This window comes from Typopeltis vanoorti, chromosome 21 (genome assembly GCF_054136105.1).
Source record: "Typopeltis vanoorti isolate ZY-2024b chromosome 21, IOZ_Tvanoo_1.0, whole genome shotgun sequence".
NCBI lineage: Eukaryota > Metazoa > Arthropoda > Arachnida > Uropygi > Thelyphonidae > Typopeltis > Typopeltis vanoorti.
This window is the reverse complement of record NC_143569.1, coordinates 85,416,723-85,434,201: the sequence shown is the minus strand read 5'-3', so window position 1 is coordinate 85,434,201 and position 17,479 is coordinate 85,416,723. Positions and strand designations below refer to the sequence as shown.

Here is a 17,479-nt window from a genome sequence, read left to right as displayed (position 1 = left end):
CCCTGAAGTTGCATAACACAAGGGCTCCAAGATTACAAGGAATGGGTTTCCAGAGGCAGTCATGAATGCTTTCTCAGTGGAGTTTAAGGAGAGAGATATGATAAGTATTTTGTGTGCCTCCTGCAATGAGTGTATTTTGTGGAAATAACACACACACACACACACACACACACACACACACACACACACACACACACACACACACACACACACACACACACACACACATAATCAAATTAACATTTGAAGTTGCTCTATATCTCTTCATAGTTGGGTGTGCACATGCATTCAACATCTCATGAACACCAAAGTTGGATGGCGGCACAATGACAATCTGAGAGATTATAGCTGAGGTTAGTGTTGAGATGTACTTGATTGAGGACGATTTCTTTAGATTGTACAATTCTTCTTTTCAATTCATTATAGCATCAAAAAATATTTTCTCATGTTATTTTTCCCACGTTATCTTAAATAGAATTTAGCTTTGATGTAGTTTCTAAATAATTAATTTGTATTTTTTTTTTCACTAGAGGTCATGCCAGTAGAATTACCAGTGATCAAATCATTGTTTCTTTAGCTTACTGTGTGTAATGTAACTCAGTTTGTCTTTGTATATTTGTATATACTCGAGATGATGATCTTAATATGAAGATAGAAACGTCGGGAAATTAAAAGAGTTATTTATAACATGGTTGTAAAGTCCATAATTTCTAAAATGAATGCTGATCATCGTGCAACACTAAAAGAAAGGATATTATTATTATTATTCAGGCATTTTATGCATTGAAAAACGTTTCCTGTATCCATCATATAAAAATTTCTTCATTAACTCATTTTTTTTATGAGAGAAAATCTTATAAATAATTAATTTGAATTCCACTGTGGCATAGAAGGTACATTCAAGGGAAGGTACATTCAAGGGAAGGTTAAGGATTAGATAAACTATAAACCCTGCTCTAGAGACCCAAACAAGATACTTTTTTTTTCAAGCCACTTCAAAGTCTCTAAAAAATGGACTGCTTTTCTTGAACTGGACAATAAAAATCATTTACCTCCTCTATCACTGAAAGACATTCACAAACATCTGTGCCACAGTAGAATTCAAATTCACAGCCTAGTCACAGTGTTGCACTTTCCGAAGCTCTCTATCCCTCATAAGGTATTATCATTTAAAGATAAATCCTGAGGGATACTAAACAAGTAACTGTATTTTTATATTCTTATTCCAATTAAACTCGCTCGAGGGTACATTCTCCAAATGGTGGTGATTCTAACACATATGGTGAGGTTGTCCAAATATATTAAATAAGGACACATGGACCAACAGCGACATTCAGGGCTATCGACCAAATAGCACAGGAAGTGGCTCTTCATCATCCTCTGGCTGGGTCTGGTCTCTTCTTCTGCTTACCTTGAGTCAGACTCTATTCTTTTAGCTGTTCTATTTTTTCTCTCTCTTGATCAACTCCTGTTTTCTTCCAACTGTGATGTGCTTAAGGTATTTCTTTTCTGGAGGTCTTTCTTTTCTGCCTTAATTCTTAGATATTGTAAGTGTGACTCTTTAGTTTTGGTTGGCAATATATTTAAGTGAAGGTAACTATGAAATCAAATCTGGTTCAACAGGTTGTCTGGATAAAAATAATATTGCTCTGAATCTCAAAAAAGAAAAATAATAATGATAATAATAATAATAAATAAAATAAAATAAAGGTGGTTACAGGGTTGACACTGGGGAGTTCTTTCGCTTGGTTGAACAACGGGAAGGAGTGATGACAAGAGGCCATCCCTGGAAGTTACGAAAGTAAACTGTGAGCAAGAGGGTGAGGAGTGGTTTCTTTGCATGGAGGGTGGTTGAACCATGGAATGCATTGCCTGATGGAGTGGTGAGAGCGAGAACGGTCAATGAGTTCAAGGAGTGGTATGATAGACTTTGTGTTTCTTAGGGGGGGGGCGACCTCCCCTCGATCAGTCTTGATAGACTTTGTATTTCTTAGGAAGGACCTCCCACGATGAGTCTTTTGACTCCATGGAGGCCTGAATAATAATAATAATAAAAAACAACAACTTTGCAAGAAACAGACAACAATTTTTGGGACACGGAATTTAGGGTTTAAATACTACATATCATGAGGTAATTCAGAAAGCATTTTAAAAAAAAGATATTATGGTCCTAACAGAAAAAGAAGAAATATAAGGATTTTGAAATATGGGGTAAATACTTACATATAGAGTGTGGAGCAGATAAAAGTAGAAGGGCTAAATCCAGATTATCTACCCTCATAAAATTAAAATGCAGATGGAAGAAAGAAGTAAAAAGTTGGGAAGAAGTAATTTATAAAAGGTTTATAAAAGTAATTTTGAAGTACATGGATTGGAATTTTTTTTAATTACTGGAACTTATACCATATACAAAGAATGGAATACCAAATGAGGAAACTGTTGAATACTTATTAACACTCTCTCTCTCACTTGATGAAAATGATGAGTATTTTGAAGATCTCAGAAAAATTATTAAATCAGAAAGCGAACACAACAAATTATTAGTGTTAGGAGACTTTAATAGCTGAGTTCGACAAAGTGATAATCATTGTGTGATGGAACATTATGGAGAAGATCATGTTAATGACAATGGATACAAGTTGATTAAGGTGTGTGATAATGAAAAGTGTCAGATGCTAAATGGATATTATCAACATGAAGATATATAAGTTTACAGAGACCCAACCAAACCAACTAGAGGTCTGAAATCAATAACTGACCTGGTGATAGCTAGACAGGAGAGAATAGCAATAATGTAAAATGTGTGAATATTCTATGAAGCTGAATGTGGGGTAAATCGTTATATGGTAACAAGTAAGATTGTGTGTCCTGATACATCTAGGAGGCCAAATACTCACATGATGATGGTAGAGTTATTGAGATTCCCAGATACAAAATAACTCAACAGCACAAGTTCCAAAGAATGAAGGAAAGTAAAAAAGGGTATGCTGAAAAGTTGTGATAATTACCATGAAGGAATTGAGGTAGAGCCACGTAACTTACACATTATTCTACATATTCCCCATGAAGTGTTATACACTTGTTACAACACTGTGCATCATTTGCAATCCCCTGAGGGGGGGGGGGGGTCAGATCAAATCAGTCCTGAGCTGCAGATATGACTTCATCATCTGTGGTAATTTTGTTCCTTTTAAGTATTTCTTTAAATCTGGGAATAGGAAATAGTCAGATGGGGGTGAGGTCTGGCGAATAGGGTGGGTGAGGCAGACATTGAAAGCCCAATTGTGTATTGCCTGTTGGGTTTCATGAGCAGTGTGAGCAGGTGCATTGTCCTGCAAAAGCAACACGCCTCCACTCAGTTTCCAATGGCGTTTTTCCTTCAGAACTGTTGAATAAACTGTTGCTGGGAAATTATACCATCCACATCCCAAAAGACAATGGCAATAACCTTCCCTGTTGACTTTTGGGTTCAGTACTCCATTCCAATGAGTGTTGTTTGGTCTCTGGGTCATAATGATAAAGACATGTTTCATTAACAGTCACCATATCAGCCAAAAAATTTGCACCTGATTTCTCAAAATGACCCAAAATAACTTGGGATGACAGCACACATTCACTCTTTGTTTAGCATTCAAACATTTGGGGATCGACTTTGCTAAGGGATTCTGCAAGTCCAGATGTCGGTGGATAATGACCCCAACTCATTTCCTGGATATCGCCAGAGTCTTTGCAATGTTTTTGGCTGGTATTCATCTATCATCAAGGATCATGGGGTGCACTGCATCTATCATTTCAGGTGTGATTGTTGTGGAAGGTCTTCCTGACCTGGGGACATCTGTTGCCTCAGGACGCTCAGTTTTAAATTTGGCCACCCATCTAGCAACAATTGGATATGCTGGAGCACAGTCCCCTAAAGTCTCATGCACATCACAAAAAACCTGATGATAGCCCACACTTCTGTTTTCGAAATTTTTCAAAACCGCTGATATACGTTCTTATATATCCTAAAAGAAAAATAACAAATTATTACAATTTGATGAAACATGGAGGCTAAAGGGTGTTAGATATTGAATGGAGAACTTATTGACAAGTTATTCATTCAAGATCTAAAGCTTACATGTTAGATCTTGAATGAATGAAATTTGCATAATACCTGCTTACCAGCAGAAGGTGAGAAACACTTAAGTTGTTGTATATGAATGTATCAGTATGAGTAATATATTGGGATTTATTTATTGTAAAACGGAAAGCTAAAAATCAAGAATAATGTCAGATTAGCATTTCATGTAAAGGAATAATGGCTTAATTTATGTATTATCAAACTATCATAAAATCATAAGTTGCTAAGTAAGAAATGACTAATAGGATCAACGGTCACGGCTAAGCCGCAAGTACCTGTCGTAACGCCGAAGGCTGTAGCTTACGGGGAAGGCTGACATAAGCGCTTTCCCCCCAAAAACAACACCTAATAGCAAGGAGGGAAAGCAAAGGGGATCAACCTAAGGGCGATGTAAGCAATGGATTGTGCAAAAAACAATACAGAAAAGAAGGTGCCTGAGAAAAAGTATTTAAGGCAATATGCGACAAGCTCGAGGCTTTTTTCCTGTTTTCTTCGGAGATTTTGGAGATCGAGGACTCTCGATGAGTGATCGGAGATAGGACAAGCCGAGGGTGCTATGTCAACAACAGCCTGCCGTATTCATGACCTGCACTGAGAGGTATTCCACGGAGATCCGTACGAGAATCAACAGCTCATGCAGAATGGTGCCAAATGCTGAACGACCCACCCGAGCAAGCGGAGAAAGCTCGTAGCAATAGCCATTTCTTGATTTGTGTCCGGTAGCAGAGAATAGAACAACTCAGCCACAAGACGAAGGATGACCCGAACAACACGTCGCAGCTAATAGACCTTTGGAGGGACTTGATAAAGTAAAGATTCTTTTGTTTTATATCTTGAGATTGTTTGAAGGTAGAATTTGTGTCATGATAAAGCAAGACTGAGGACATTTTAGAGAACTTTGATAGGATAGAATAATTAATACAGCCAATTCTATTAGACAAAGAATTGTATATCATAAATCTCTAACGTGTATATGATTGAAATAGTGAAAACCCTTTGTTAACTGAGTAAACTTAACTAAGAGAGAAATGAGTTGAGACGTGTCTATCTAAAGTAAATGTGAATGAAGGAACTTGACTCGAGTGTAACATTGTTTAATTTATCCATTTGTATTACATGATTTTGCATATCAGTTTATGTGAGAAAGTCAGATTAGTATTGAACAGTTTGTATAGATAAGCATAAGACATTAACTTAGCTAGAAATTCAGAAGGTTTGATAACTTGATATAACATTTAATGTACCTGTCATGTAGCATTAATAAACATGTTTTGTTACTTGAAACTGAGTCTTGCCTGAATTCGAGGTGTCAACCTCCCACTTATAAAATTCAAACCAAATAGCGGGAAAGAGTTTAGAAAATTATATAATAGAGATTAGATCTTAGGTTATGACTTCAAGGAACCGAGATCTATATACTCGCGTGTGAATTTAGATTAACGTATATGCCTAAAACCTAGGAATATTTCCCTGGGTCTGAATTATATTCTTGTTATAGGAAGCTGGCTGGTGCAGTTAAAATATAAATTTGCCAGTTTCTGAAGAGGAAATATCCCTAGGGGTCAAACCGGGTTATATATTAAGGAGAAAGATATAAAATTTAGGTAGAAGGATATAGAGAAGACTGGATCAATGTAGATCATACTTAAATATGTACTCTAATAAGGAAACATAAAAAAATACAGAGACGTTACAAGGGTTTTAAGATTTTTTTTCATGTGGTTATATCAGTTTCTTTAATATCATTTTTGTTCTAGATGTTTATCAGAACTTTTCAGCCTCCCCACCTCACCCCCTGTATAGGCCGATCTGTATATCTGGAGTTGTAGTTAAGTTATCAGAGAGATTGGTGATGGACAGAATACAAAAGTGGGTTGATAACAATGGTATTCTTTGTGCTTGTCAGTATGGGTTTGTTAAAGGGCTTGTTCTACTTATGTGCTATAACAAGGTAATGAATGTATTAGACAAGGGAGATGTACATACAGTAGTATACTTAGATTTTGCGAAGGCTTTTGATAGATTACCACACACACACACACACCACAAGTTGATCACTAAACTGAAGCAGAGGATTGGATACCAGACTAGTGAGTTGGATAGGTAACAGGCTATCAGATAGGTATCAGCAAGTTGTATATGGGGGAAAACACTATCTCGAAAGAGGAAAGTCACTAGTGGTGTGCCACAAGGGTCTGTTCTAGGACAATTAATGATATTGGGATAGGTTTAATTGGTGATATGCAACTGCTTGCAGATGATGCAAAACTGAAGAGAGTGATAAGGAACCAAGCAGATGTTGTAGCCTTACAGGACAATTTCAATAGATTGAATGAGTGGGTAACAGTATGGAACAGTCAGTTCAATGCTGCAGAGTGTAAGGTTCTGAAATTTGGTAGGTAACAATAGGATCTTTCTTTGCCTCATCAGCTAGTTTCCCCTGATAATAAGCTTTGGTCTTGTCTTTACCATACAGATCATCTTCTTGCCAGTCTTGTACTAAACATAAGCACGATGATCATTTTTTTTTTACAATATTCCATCTGTAATGTTTTCTTATTATGGCAGCTCCTGCTTAATGATACTATTCATCCACATAGCTCTTAACTCCCGAATCTGGGTATACAGTCTGATTATGCTTTTTTCAAACACCCTTTTACCATCTTGCATGCACTGTCAACATCTTTGTCCTGCAACTTTGTATGTTATGGTACTGTGCAAGCTGACTGAAGGATGTCAAAATCACCTGGTTTATAATTTCATATATACTCTTTTTTTTTTTAACAGAAATGCCTGTATATCTGGCAATCTCTCAAGTTAAGACCACCTGATTGCTTTCTCAAAGTGAGGAAGTATGACTAGATTTACTGCTAAGTTCTCTGATGCCATGACTAGATTTACTGTTAAGTTCTCTGATGCCATGACTAGATTTACCGTTAAGTTCTCTGATGCCATGACTAGATTTACCATTAAGTTCTCTGATGCCATGACCAGATCCAGCACTCTCAAAGCTCATGTCCTGTCTATTACGTACTATCAGGTACTTATCTCTTAGCTGCTGTATAAATTCCATTTCCTTCCCTCCCTGTGACCATTCCCCCTTAGCTATCTACATTCTTCCTAATAATACCGTGTGACCAATAGCAACAACCAACTATACAGGGTCCACATTGGATCTCCTTGTTTCAAGAACAATAAATATTGAAATGCAAAAATATGTAAGGTTTGGGTTGTTCAAACATTCCAGAGACTACAAGTTTCATCCAGAATTTTTTTCTGTGTTGGGATGCGGTAGCACTGCTGGACAGAGCTATCGTAATTTTGTCATGATATGCCACAAAAGGTAATTTCAGTTGCTTGTAGCTGAAATTCTGGAACATGTCGACGAGAATCCATATTTTCTTTTAGGACACAGCCCCTTTTTCATGTTAGCAGAAAAGTGAACAGTCACAATGTCAGAATAAGGGGAGTGAAAATCCTCACTGTGCCATGCAGCACGTGTGACAATCCCAAGGTAAATATCTGGCGTGGTTTAATGTGAAATGCTATCACTTGCCCATTTTTTTTGTGGAAAGCAATATCAACAGAATGATTTACCTCGACATGTTGGAAAATTTCATCCTTCCACAACTTGGAGACTTGCAACCACACATCCTCTTTCAACAGGATGGTGCCCCACCACACTGGCATTTGGAGGTCTGTGCAACTCTTAACAGGGTCTTCCCTCAGCAGTGGATCAGACATGGAGGACTGATTCCCTGGCCACCACAATCGCTGGATCTTACCCCACTTAATTTTTTCTTGTGAGGACATGTGAAGGATGCAATCTACGCAAAAGTGGACAGCCTATAGAACCCGAAACATTGCAATTCTGCTGCCGTGTGCTCCATCACCCCCTTCACATGCCAGAGAACGTGGTCAGACATAGACTACTGACTTGGCATTGTGTGTACTACTAAAGGGGCACATATGGAAGTGTATTGATTTTTTTTACAAAAACTTGGTGAGTATTTCTCCTCATTTGTACAATTTTGACACCATGGTCCATACACTTAAGTTGTGGTTACACACTGAAACTAGGGAAGTTCAATGTGGACACCCTGTGTATCTCGATTATGATTATTCCTATCATTATCAAAACCCCTCCTTCCATTCTGTTGTCTCTCTGAAATTACTATACCCTTTGCATTCTATCCCAATGGTGATAAATCTCACTAATGCCTATAAATTTTGGTCAAGCTGAGCTAACCAATGACAAAAACTCCTCTCTCTCTTATTCAAAATACTTCTGGCATTAGAATACATAAACTGCAATATATATCTCTCTCAATATATCTCAATACCTCCCTTACACCTTGGGCTAATTATTCCACTAAGACGTTTGAAACTACATTCAGGGTTATGTGATAGACTCACACTCACTTGCATCTCCACCCTACATATTCTAGTTTCCTTAACTTTACACTTCTGAACTCTCACTGAACACTACTTTTTTCAAGAAACATAATTCTGAATCCATTCAAACACAAATCATTTGCTTATATTTTTTTATACTGATCCCATATACAAGAGGTCGAGAGACCTATGAGCATATCAGTGCCATGGGTAGGGTGCAAATCAGGACTGAGATAGAAGTTTATTGACTTTTCTTTTTTTTTTTAATAGCTGCAAGTTGTAACTGTTTGAGAATACTTCATGAGGAAGGCTGTTTCAGAGTTCAGAGGTGGATGGAATAAAAGAAGAAGAGGAGAAGCAGCTTCGATGTGTTTGGCATTGCACAGTGAAGGGATGCTGGATAGCTGCTGCTCTTGTATTAACAAACACAACTGAAAGTGAAGGAATGAGAGTTGCCAATTCGCGGAAGCAGTGATCATGGAAGTACCTTTAGAATAGACATAGTGCTGAAACACTGCATCTGTGAGATAGAGGTTAAAGTGAATCTGTAAGAGAGAGAGATCATCAATGAGATTAACTGCTCACCTCTGGAGTATCAAGGGTTTTAAGGGGAGTTTTAGGTGTACCACCCAAACATTTGAGTATTCTAGGCATGAGTGGATTTGGGATTTCTATATAGTTAGAAGTTGGTTGGGTGTAAAATAGTCTCTTGAACAAAAGAGAATGCCAAATTTCCAGGATACTGAGCAGGCTATTGATGTGTTTATGCCAGAAAAGACTGGAGGTAAATGTTAGTCCAAGTATGAGATCTGATCTTGTCTGGTAATTTGTGTATTACTAAGGGTAAGAGTAGGTGAGCTGGTTTTTTTTTTTTTTTTTCCGAGAGAAGAGGCAAGACTACGTTTTGTTGACACAGAACATAATACGATTATCCTCACCCCATTCAAGGATAGTATGTAAATCTATGTTTAAAGAGCACTAGTTGTAGATGATCTTGTAACCTGGGATGTCCGAGTACTGCATGGTTTGTCAAATGAGAATGGGTGGAGAGTATTATCATCTGCAAAGCTGTGGATAAGATTAATGGCATTGTGAGTAGGTCATTTATATGCCAGAGAAAGAGAGTAGGTGATTGGACAGAGCCTTTAGGCACTCCAGCATTGATGATGACGCTCAAAAATAGGAAGCCATCTACCATGACTCGCAGAGAACAACCAGAAAGCTGGCTACCTAATTACAGTGGATAGTAGGGAGACCAAAGGATGACAATTTGTTTAGTACAGCGTTCTTCAACCTTTTTTTACCTGCGGACCGGGGAAAACAGGAGAAATATTTCACGGACCGGCTGACGACTAAGACAGAAACATAAACCAATATAGATAGTATTTTTATTTATTAAATCCAATTATAAAATTACGATTTTTAGCTAGTGTGACATCTGCTGCTGCTTAGAGGTTAGAAAATTTGATATACATGACTAGAGCGTTGTTTCTGAGAGATGAAGAAATTTTTGGCGGACTGCCAGAGGTTGAAGAACAAGGGTTTAGTAGACCTCAATGCCACATATGGTTTAAAGCTTTGGAAATGTTAAGGATGACAGCATAAGAGTTTTTCCGAATCTTTCCATGGTATGTGTCCAGTGATGGGTGACACAAGTTACGAGGTCAGCTGTGGATCTTGAATGGTCACTGATTGATTAGTGGGCCTCTAAGTAGTGGATGACTTGGCTGTTGATGACTTTTGAGGAAAGAGTGTAGATAAACACTAGTCCAAGCAATGAGATCTGATCTTGGTGATTTGTGTATTAATAAGGGAAAGGGTAGCAAGATCTCATTATTCTGGAGAGGACACAGGTGATGACACTTGGCTGTATGGTAACTGCTCAAATGCTGGGGGTACACATAAGCTGCAGGTGACATGAAATGCCCTAGTATCTATTATATAATAGAAATGGTTTGATTACCACCAAAGTTATGTTAGAATGGTTTGGAAACTTTTTTTGTGCTTGAAGTCCAAGCTCCTATTTTGACCTACTAGAAGACTGCAATTTTTTTTTATTCTGGCAGCTGTTCAGTTCACAAAAGAGCTAAAGTGCTGTGAAAGAAAAATATTTTTACCGTATATTTATCGCCAAATTGCACAACCCATATTCAACAGACCAAGAATATTATGTTCTGTGAAGGCTAAGTATTTGTGATATGCTTATCAAAGAATTATCAAAAACAGATACCTAATTCTTTGATAGAATTTTAATACAAAGAGTAGAAAATGCACCATAGAAAGAAGGAGAAGAATCATGTAGGTCATCCCCTTTGACACTGTTGTAATGCCAAACACATGAAACTGGGAATGATGGATTTGTGAAGGATTGTCTACAGAAAAAGGAAATGGAAGAGATCAGTTGATATCTGTGGTACATCTGGAAGATCTGATTTAGAAAAGACCAAAGTAGGAAGATAATGAAGATTATCTGGTGCTCTGGTAGGCAGATAATGTGTTTGACTATTACTATTACCAAATATGCCTGGCATTTCTTCTAGCCTCGCTGAGTACAATTGGAGGAAGAAAGCCAGTGATATAAAGGTGGCAAGGAAGGAACAGAATGAGATGGTATGTTTGGACCAGAAGGGATCAAAAAGGATTATATAAATTTGGAATTCTTTGGCAACAGATACAAGATGTATTATCATCATTGTATTTGGGAATGACTTATCCTTCACTATTTATAACAATCCATGATAATTTCATATGCAAAAAAAATTTCAACCAACACATTAGTCCTATAGATGGGACGCTCAAAATAAAGAAGAAACTTTAAAATGAGATTTGAAGAACTAAAGACAGTAGTCTTTAGGAAACACATAAAGGATGACAGCATAAATAGAAGGAAAATTATCAAATCACCCATACCAACAAGACTGCTGGCTAACTCTCACTGTCCCAGTACCCTTTGTTCTCCTTCCAAGTATACTGCAGATGACATACCTTCCTTTATTTAGGCTGGGGAGAATGCTGCCTCCTCTGCATCAATATGGCTGCTCCAAACTACCAAAAATCTGAAAGCATATATTATTACGAGAATGTCAGTCAAACAATCAAGACCTTCTTACTGTGCACAAGAGCATCAAATGGACCCTTCATGCATATTTGCCACAAATATACTAATACATGTGGGTATGCTTAGTTGATCCAAAATCAGACATCGTGGAATAATAGTTAATTTAAGAAAATTCAGTTAATTATTATCCCACGATGTCTGATTCTTCCATTTACATGTAAATGTGAAGGATTTAAGGGAGGGGAGGGAGGGTGTGCAGCAGAAACTGCATGCACTTTTTGCTATGTAGAGCAGAGTAAACTGATGAAAGATGGGTCCAATCTAATTGTACTTCTGCACTAAGTCAAGAATCATTAGGGATCTCCTAGAGGTACTACTCCCAAATATGAGAATATAATGCACTGGTGAGATGGATTGTGATTTCTACAGCATTAACAGTTGTTCAGAGATAAATTGTTGCCTAGAGGAACAAAAGAAAAATAAGTCCCAATTTCTTGAAGGCTAAGGAGGTAATATTTGTGATTTATATAAAGAGACATTTATGTTCGTGTTGAGAGAGAGATTAGGTGTCACAGTTGTCAAAAAGTAATCTCATTTTGTCTACATACTTAGATTTATCCAAAGTATGAAACTGAAAGAAAATGGTTATTTTTGTGAGAAGTAACAAAGAATCAAGTTTTTTGGTAGCAATTGAATTAATTATTGGGGATCAGAATAATTATAGAAGTAGATAGTCTGGGTTTTGCTGATTTGTTTAGTGCAATGTTTGTCAAATGAAGAGGAAAATGTAATAGGCCATATTTAATGACAGATCGTTATTAAACAACCTAACTGTTCTCTCCTGCACTGAGAGAAATGTGAGCAGATTCACTGGCTGAATGAATCTGTGAATTTTCTTTGTTAAGACCTTTTCAGAGGTAAAGTAACACCTCAAGCAAAAGATAAAAAATGGGGCAGCAGGGGGGGGGATTATGAAGAGGTAATATTTATAATACACTTATGCCAGTTTATAATTATCCAAAGAGGTATTCCATTGGTCAAGAGATATGAGCATTGCCAAAAGTCAGGGGAAAGAAAAGGGTCATTTTTGTGAGAAATAAGACAGGATAGTTTTTGTAGCATTAAAAATTAATGATAGAAAAAAAAATGCTACTATAGTTTATTACTATTATTATTATTATTATTATTATTATGTGACACCTCCAGGAAGTCCAAAGACTCATCAAGGAAGAGTGTGTTCCCTTCCAACTACTAATCACGCTCAAACTTGCTTAACTTTTTGTGTGAGCCATTAGTAGCAGTGGCTCTACCAATCGACCAACCTTAACTATTATTATTAATAGAGTCTAAATAGACAGGGAACTGATAGAGAAAGAATATACATTGCCCACACAAGCATACTTTTTCTTGAATTCATTCACATTATTTGCACTTACCACCTCGAAAGGTAAGCCATTTCAATCATGCACTGCTCTATAAGAGAAAAATCTAACTCTCATCCCATTCTCGACTTCATCCATTCTCAACTTTCAAGGATGCCTTCTCATCTGCTCCTCAACTTCTATAAAATAAAAAAATTCCATCTACAGTACTCTGTATATTATATATCCATTCAGAAGTTTGTGTGTCTCTATCACATCTTGCACTTCCTCTTGTTTACTGGTATCAATGGTCCACACATTCTCAATCTATCCTTGTAAACTTCAAACACCAGGAGATCAGATTTACAGATTACTCTATTAAGTCATAATCTAGGCCTTATAAAGGGCAAAATGACTTCCTTATACATACAAGTCAATATTCACATTAGCATTGCTATTGTCCTCAGGGTTATATTCAAATCATTCTGCAAGTACAACACACACATCACCCACATCCCTAATTACCTTGCCTATTGTTGCATCATCAGCAAACACTTGTATGTCACCCATCAAATTCCTCTCAATGTCATTACATGTACAGACTGAATAACAATGGACCAAGGGCTAATCGCTGAGTATACAACTGATCACCTAAAATATAGTACAGCACTCATACCCCACTTACACTACTTTTTGAAATGTCCTATATAGTGAAAAAAAAGTACAGGACAGGTGTCTAGAAAGGCCAGACTATTATTAGTTTCCTTTCCACTGTAAATTGGATTCTAGGTTGAAGACTATTCATGTGACAGGAAAGTGTGAAATGTGTGGGCCATGAGACCAAATAGAAAAGACATCATCTACATAGTACATATCTTAACCAGAGAGAAGCTGCTGGGTCACGAGCATGTTTTTCAAAATCTTCCATAAAAAATTGGCAAGGGGGGGGGGGGTAAAAGAGATCCCACAGATGTACCCTCTATCTGTTTATAAATTTTGTTCTTCCAAGAGAAATAAATGGAATGGATACCAAAGGAAAAGAGGTCAATGATATCAAGGGAAAAACTTCTTTTTTAAAAGCAATAGGGTGTCATTTAAGGGAATGTTAGTGAACAATGAGGTGATGTCAAAGCTCACCAGGATATCAAGTATCATTATTATTATTATTATTACCCCAACACCTCATGGAGTCAAAGACTCATCTGGGAGGTCCCTTTATCACACACATCTCATCATACCATGTCTTAAACACACTTAAACTCCTTGCATACACCACACTCTCAGGCAAGGCATTCCAATCATTCACAACTCTGCATGAAAAAAACCTGCCTCTCACTCCCCTACTCACACCCTCTTTATACAGTTTCCAGGGATGACCTCTGGTTCTCCCCTGATCTCCCACTATTCTCTGTAGAACTTCTCCCCCATTGATCCTATAAGAACCCCTTACCAACTTGTAGGTCTCTATCATATCTTTCCTCTTCCTCCTGTCCACCAGACTCTGCAAATTATGTCTTCTGAATCTTTCCTCATAATTGACATTCCAGAGGTCAGAAACTACCTTAGTCAGTCGCCTTTGGACTCTTTCCAACATCTCTTCATCCTTCTGAAAACCCGGTGACCAAATCTGGGCACAATAGTCCATGTGTGGCCTAATCAAAGCCTTATGCAACAGAACAGGGAGATTACTTCTACACGTCAGTGTCCTCTGCATCATTCCCAGAAGCCTTTGTGTTGTCTTCACAATTCTGGCAATGTGTTCCCTAAATTTTAGATCCTTATCCACTATCACCCCCAGATCTCTTATTTCCTCTACCTCCAACAATATATTCTCACCAAGCATAAATTCTGCATCCCATCTTTGTTTTCCAAATTTTAAAACCTTACATTTTGCAACATTCAACTCACATTCCCATTTCTTTGCCCAATCACTCAATTTATTCACGTCTTCTTGTAAGGCCACAACATCTTCACTACTCTCTATGGTTCGTCCCAACTTTGCATCATCTGCAAACAACTGAATATCTCCATCCAAATCTTTGCCAATATCATTAATATACAAGTTAAATAGTAATGGCCCTAAAACAGACCCCTGAGGCACTCCACTAGTGACTTTCCTTTGCCTGGATATCACACCCTCATACACAACTTGTTGATACCTATCAGATAGCCAGTCTCCAATCCAATGCACTAATCTAATATCCAACCCCATCTGCTCTATTTTGACTGTCAACTTATCATGAGGTACTCTATCAAAAGCCTTTGCGAAATCCAAGCATATTACTGTGTATCCTTCTCCTCTGTCCAAGGAAGCAGTCACTTTATTTTAATAAGTAAGTAGATTATTAAAACATGACCTCCCTTTAGCAAATCCATGCTGTCCATCAAAGATAATACCATTGTTGTCAACCCAATTCTGGATCCTTGTTCTCACAAGCTTCTCCAACAACTTAACCACAACACCTGACACACAGATAGGCCTATAGTTTGATGCTTGAGTTCAATTACCTCCTTTATGAAGTGGCACATTCTTGCCCTCCTTCCACTCCTTAGGAACTTGACCAAGTGCAAGACTCGTATTAAAAAAATATGTCAAGGCAGGTGTCATCTCCCTGGCACATTCATTCAGAATACATGGTGATATATTATCAAGTCCTACAGCCTTATTTACATCTAGTTTACTCAACTCCCCAAACACCTCTTGCTCACTTACAGTCAGTCTCTCCTCACCATCATCAGCTGCTCTCAATCTCTCCATGAAGTCACATTCACAAGATTGAAAGATCTTTATGAATTGCTCATTAAGTATCTCCACCACACATTCTGCAACAGCTGTCTTTAGACCATTTTCTCCAATCAATGTCATCCTTCCATAAGCATTCTTTCTTTTGCTGGCTACATATCGAAAGAACTCCCTAGGATTATTTTTGGCTTCATTAGCTAACTGCTGTTCATACCTCTCTTTAACTACCCTCACCAACCAAGTCACCCTCCTTGCCTGGTCTTTGTAGACCTCATGAAATTGGTTATTTCCACTTCTCTTATGCTGCCCTCTTTCTCTGTATCGCATGCTTAATCTCTTTATTCATTCATCTTACACCTACCTTATTTAACCTTCTAACCCTTGGAATACATTTAGACATTGCATCTACTAGATAGTTTTTGAAAATCTCCCAAGCTGCATCGATCTCTTTTCCAGCTAACTCCTCATTCCACGCTACACCCGCAAGCTGTCTCCTGAGCTCTTCATAATCCCCCCCCCCTTGTAGTTCCACATATACCCTTTTCTCACAGGGGTCCTCACACTGCTGGCAACCACCCAGATAATCACCTCATTGGTCACTCTCACCAATTGGTGAGATTATATTTTCAATTATATTTTCAATGGAGCTTTTAAAATGGAAAGAATTTTTTATGTATGATGTGGTATGACCAGTAGGGAAAGGGGGAAGAGATTTCACTAACTGTTTGGATAATTTATAGCAGGGAGAATCAGTAGTATCTACTTTGGGTCTTAGGTGGGAATTGTCCAAAACCAAAGGAAGAACACTATTTCTGAATTATTTAAAACTGCATATTCAGACAAATCAGCTTGTGGCAATTTGCATAACTAATGATTTTGAGTAGAAAGTAGATTCAAATTTTCAAATCACACACAAAGAGGTCATGTGATAGCTCAACAGGATAAAAGGCAAAAAGCCATGCTAAGTGAATTGTGTTTGAAGGAAGCTCTTTCCGTGAAAGAATAAAATTACAAACTTGGATGTCTTGTAATGTCTCCACTACATCATCTAGATGATTTCACATTGGGAAGAATTATTGGAAAGCTTGTAGAAGGCCACAGAATTACTGATATTGCCAGAGAATTTGGAATCTCACATGACATTGTATCCAGGCTTTGGGCAGCATTTCAAACAATGGAATATGTTCCAGATATCTGCTAAGAGGTCACCCTTGCTTTACCACAGAGCACGAAGACAGATTTTTGGTTATAACAGCAAAACATAATCAACACACCACAGCCTGTCAGCTTGCAAGTTGGCTCCATTCAAGCACAGGTACGTGGCAAGATGTCTGCAACAAGAAGGCCCATAGCCCAAAGGTCTGCAGTCTGCATCCCTTTATCCACAGTGCATTGTAGAGCACGTTTTCAGTAGTGTTCTATCCATAAAAATTGGGCAAGACACCAATGGGCTAATGTACTCTTTAGAGATGAGAGTCATTTTAGTCTTTCCTCCAATTCTAGATGACATGTGATCTGGTGTGAAAATGGTACTGCTTAGGCATTATGCTTTAATGAACAAACCAAGCTACAAGTGCTGGAAAAAGGGACTATGATGACTGGTGAATGATATTGCAATGAAGTCCTTCAATGTCACATTCAATTGTTCTGTGGTGCTGTAGACGAAGAATTCATGTTTATGGATGACAATGCCACACCACATCATACACGAGCAGTGGAGACCGACGATATTAACTGAATTGAGTGGCCAGCATGCTCTCCACATCTCACAGAACACGTTTGGGATGCAATAGGGAGATGCA

The 17,479-nt window shown here is 37.8% G+C and overlaps 1 protein-coding gene across 2 annotated transcripts in view; it reads right to left on the bottom strand.

Moving 5' to 3' along the window:
* Nucleotides 1–17,479, bottom strand: part of LOC150095072 (intraflagellar transport protein 81 homolog) — a 397,333-nt gene that overhangs the window by 367,236 nt on the left and 12,618 nt on the right. The window lies entirely within an intron of this gene.